The following is a 4,823-nucleotide window of genomic DNA, read 5'->3' as shown; positions in this document are numbered from 1 at the left end:
ATGTGTTTTCTTGGGACTTGGGCAACTGGGTTTGGAGTTGCAGAGGGGTGGGACCTCGGGCAGGTGGGGTCGGGTGTGTTTAGGCCCTTTGGTGGGCACAGAGGGCAGAGCTGGAGCGAGGGGTCTGGGGGGGGCGGTTCTGGGGGCGATCGCTCCCCATGGAGGGTCCTCGGTGTCCATCCCAGACCTCAGCACTCGAGCGGGTAGAAATCCTTGCCTTCTTGGTTCAGCCCCACCGGCCGATGGGCTTGGGGAAGTGTGTGAAGGCTGCAACCAGTCCGGGAAGGACAGCGCCTTCTTTGACTTCTTCCCCTGAGAATGTCTTTTCAGCCCCTGGATTCTGGGGACCCCCAGGAGACTCTACTGTCCACCCGGCATTTGCAGGGAACAGTCCCCCCAAGGAAGGGAGGGGTCTGGGACCCCTGCTCAGGGGGACCAAAAAGCCAGTCCCCCAACATCGACCGAGAATTGAACCAAATAAATCTCCTCGGAGCCACGTCAAACGCTGCCTCGGGCTGGCCGGGGAGGGTGCCCCTGTGCACAGGGAGGGGGGAAGCGAGCCACACTCAGCCTGCTGGGAGGCACGGGCCTCTCGCAGCGCGTCCTGGGCTTTCCTCCTCCGGGAAGCCCGAGCCACTCACACAGATGTCTCTCATTCGCCGTTCACACCGGATTCCAACAGTTGACTCACTGGTCTGTTTTCTTAACAGACTGGCTGTAAGCTTCCCAACAGTGAGGTCTGGGACTCTCATTCACGTCTGTGTGATCAGTCCCTGTTCAGAGCCTGGCACATGGAAGGATTTTCGAGAAATCTGTGTGAACGAGTGAATAATTGGCGACATTGGGTGGTCCGAGCTAAATGACTCTAGCAGGAGAGACAGGGATGTTCCAGGAGCTCAGGGGAGGGAGCCGTCCCTGAGGACCAGCAGTAGAGGGAAAGGCTCGAGGAAGAGACAAATTAGCCTTGTCTTCCACTGCCTTGAAATCCCTTGAACCTATCTTCCTCCCCCAGGACAATTGAGAGCGGCATTCTCCAGCATCCGTCTTTCTGTCTTCCCTCCTGCAGTCAATTTATCTACTTCAATCACCCACCAACCTTCTGTGATATGCTGGAACTGGCTCATACTGGCTTGGGAGCCAATAGCGTGCCTCTGTTCCCAGAACACCTTGTGTTGGTAGCTTGGAATCGGCCAGGGTGGGAGAAACCGGCAAATGCCACAAATCGGTGCTTTGTCACCCTGGAGGAGCCAGGGCTAAAGTTTGTCAGTCCACTTACCTACCCACTACCTACCCTCCACCTTCCTTCCTTCCTTCCTCTTACCTCTCTGCTTCCCACCTATCTTCCTTCTTCCCCTTTCTTTTCAATTATTGTATCCAATGTGCCAACTATCTACTCATCCCTCCCACCTACCCATCCATCCACTATCCGCCCATCCGTCCATCCATCCAACCACCCACCCATCCGCAAGCATCTACTCTGTGTTGACCTGTTCCCAAGGCTCATAATCTTTGCCTAGACTCCTAGAAGACAGGTGCATGAGTTCTAAGGAATAGCAGACACCCACTAGCATGGCACCTCCAGTTCAGCCAACACTGATGTTGGACCCATAACTGGAATGCTTGGGTGCTCCTCGTCTCCTCCTTGCCCTCCCTGCTCGTACTTCTCCATAGGCCGTTCTCACAGGGTGGGGGAGTCACTATCTGGGGAAGAGGGACGGACGTGTCCCCACCCAACAGTCCTGTACTGCTCTTTCTCTACCTCTCCCTCCAAGCCTCAAGCAAAAGCCCAGGGGAATTGGGCCCGACTTTTTGAGAAACGGTTCTCCACCCCAGCAGGCCCAATGAGCTAGCTAACTTACTGGTGAGTAAAAACAAGAGGGGGTTTAGCAGGGCTTGGGAACAGAGACATCAGGTAAGAAGAAAGCCCCTCATGCAGCCAGCTCTCTCCATCTCCGACACTACCCCCCACCTCTTCTTTTTAAAAACAAATATTTTTAACATTTATTTATTATTGAGAGACAGGGAGAGACAGAACATGAGCAGGGGAGGGGCCGAGAGACAGGGAGACACAGAATCTGAAGCAGGCCCCAGGCTCTGAGTTGTCAGCACGGAGCCCGACACGGGGCTCGAACTCACAGACTGTGAGATCACGACCTGAGCCAAAGTCGGATGCCCAACCAATTGAGCCACCCAAGCGCCCCAACATTAAAAACATTTTTTTTTTTTAAAAAAGGATGAGTACATGTCAATAAACCTGCACCCTATTGGCTCCCAAGCCAGTATGATCTCGCACAAACCGCGAGATCATGACCTGAGCCGAGGTCGGACGCTCAACCGACGGAGCCACCCAGGCGCCCCTACCCCCCACGTCTTCTTAGAACTCTGGCTGCTTTGTGAAAAGCTTGTCTCTGCTCTTGCTCCCAGGGGCTGTTATTGCAAAGGATTAGCTGTTCAGCCTAGTGAGCCAAAGGGGCAGGGCCCCCAGAACTTGACCTGGATTGTAGGGAAAGGAAGGGAAACCCACTCCCCTCCACACAGCCCAGACCCTGCCACCCCCACCACACTCACCTGCCGCTAAGCCCCGTCCCGTCCAGCCTGGGCGAAGTACAGCCCTTTCCTCCATGGGGGTGTTGGCTTCCCGGGACCGTGGCAATGGGTTGCAGCCAGAGGTGACCCGAGAGCACGTCTTGGCAGGAGCTGAGGGTCCCCAGTGTTCCTGCAGGTGGTCAGAGAGAGAAGGCGGTGGCAGTCATCTTTCTCAGCTTGCTCCCTGAGGTCTGTATTTATATGACGGTCATACTCAAACAGCTCCCTTCTGAGACTGAGTTTCACCCCTCACTGGCCTCTCTTTTCGGAGGGTATTTTCTGTGGCCTGGCCCAGAAGGGGCAGGCAGATTTTTTTTTTTTTTTTAGCCATACAGCAAAACTGCTGTGGAGACAGAGGAGGGTGAAGGGTTTGGGGCCTAGGGCCTCAGCTACTCGGCCTGCCGCTGCTTGCACCCCCCTCATTACCGTTACTCTTTTAGTCCAAACAGGTTCTGACCTGCTCTGGTAGCAATAACATAAGGGCCAACAAATACCATATGATTTCGCTCCTGTGTGGAGTTTAAGAAACAAAACAAACGAGCAAAGGAGGAAAAAAAAAAAAAAAAAAAAGAAGAAGACAGAGACCAAGAAACAGACTCTTTTTCTTTTTTTTTTTCAACGTTTATTTATTTTTGGGACAGAGAGAGACAGAGCATGAACGGGGGGAGGGGCAGAGAGAGAGGGAGACACAGAATCGGAAACAGGCTCCAGGCTCTGAGCCATCAGCCCAGAGCCCGACGCGGGGCTCGAACTCACGGACCGCGAGATCGTGATCTGGCTGAAGTCGGACGCTTAACCGACTGTGCCACCCAGGCGCCCCGAGAAGCAGACTCTTAAGGAAAGAACAAGCTACTGGTTAGCAGAGGGGAGGTGGGGGTGGGGATGGGAATAGGTGACGGGGACTAAGGAGTGCACTTGGTTTGATGGGCACTGGGTGATGTATGAATTGTCAGATCACTCTGTTGTACACCTGCAGCTAATATTGCACTATATGTTAGCTATGCTGGAATTAAAATACAAAACTCCATAAAAAATAACTATTAAAAAACATGAAAAAAAGAATACCGGGGGGGGGGGGGTGGGGGTGGGTAGAAATAATGTAAGGGCCGCGTGCATCTCGTTCGGGCTGCTAGGAGAGGCACGGCTTCTAGAGGTCATCTTCCATTGAGACGTTCAGGCAGCTCCGTGACACCCCGGCTGAAGAAGGAAGGTCGGCAGCTCAGAGGCCTTGGGTTCGAATCTCGACTCTGCCGCTTGACGTAGGCCAGCGAATCATCTTCTTAGAACTTCCGTTTTCTCACCGATTAAATAGGGTCATTGGGGTGCTCCGGGTGGCTCAGTTGGTTAAGTGTCCAATTTTGGCTCCGGTCATGATTTTACGGTTCGTGAGTTCGAGCCCCGCGTCAGGCTCTGCGCTTCGGATCCTCTGTCTCCCTCTCTCTCTGCTCCTCCGCCCCCCCCCCCACTCTCTCTCTCTCTCAAAAATAAATGAACAAGGATAAATAAATGAAAAAAGGATCATCGAACAGGTCATGGTGGGGTTGAAATGAGCTCATGTAGGCGATGTACCTGGGTCAATGCCTGGAAGTTGGCAAGTGGGGTTCAATAATCAGTAGCCACTTCGCTGCCCATCCTACAGTCCCTATCGAACTGCACCCACCTTTCCCCTTAAGGTGAGAAGCAAGTTCGCCGTCCCAGGGTGGGGAATCTCTCCTCTGAAATCCGGCAAATTACAAGGCTATTTGGCTTGTGTGACCCAATTAATAGCCCTCTGTCTCGCGGGCCTCTGCAGACACCTCACCTTTCGCCCCAGGCGCCCCTTTGGCTCAGCAAAGCCTGCCCACCTGCGAGGACAGAGGCCCCCCCCCACTTCCTCAGGAGAAGACGGTGCTGCGTCGGAAGGAAGCAGGCCGTGTGCTTGCTGAGCTGTGGAAAATAATTAAACCAGGGGAGGAAAAAGAAAACAAAAACCCAGGTCCTTTAGAAATCAGGTTAGGTATGAATGTGCAGGGCGTGGCCCCCTGTATAATTAGCCGCTCTGCTGGCTCTGGGAGCTGCCTGCTCCTCCTGGGCCCGTTGTGTCAGGCTTGGGCCTGCTGCCCCTCCTCTCCCTCCGCTCCTCCTCCTCCCCCTCCTCCTCCTCCCCCTCCCCTGTTCCCTATAGGTGTTTCTCTGGGCTCTGCCGCCTGTCCCACTCCCCTCCGAGACGCCGGCCCGAGAGGTCACCCACCTGCAGC

Source organism: Herpailurus yagouaroundi, unplaced genomic scaffold (assembly GCF_014898765.1).
Source record: "Herpailurus yagouaroundi ecotype Mexico unplaced genomic scaffold, PumYag 161, whole genome shotgun sequence".
In the NCBI taxonomy this organism is placed as follows: Eukaryota; Metazoa; Chordata; class Mammalia; order Carnivora; family Felidae; genus Herpailurus; species Herpailurus yagouaroundi.
This window is presented reverse-complemented; position numbering follows the sequence as displayed.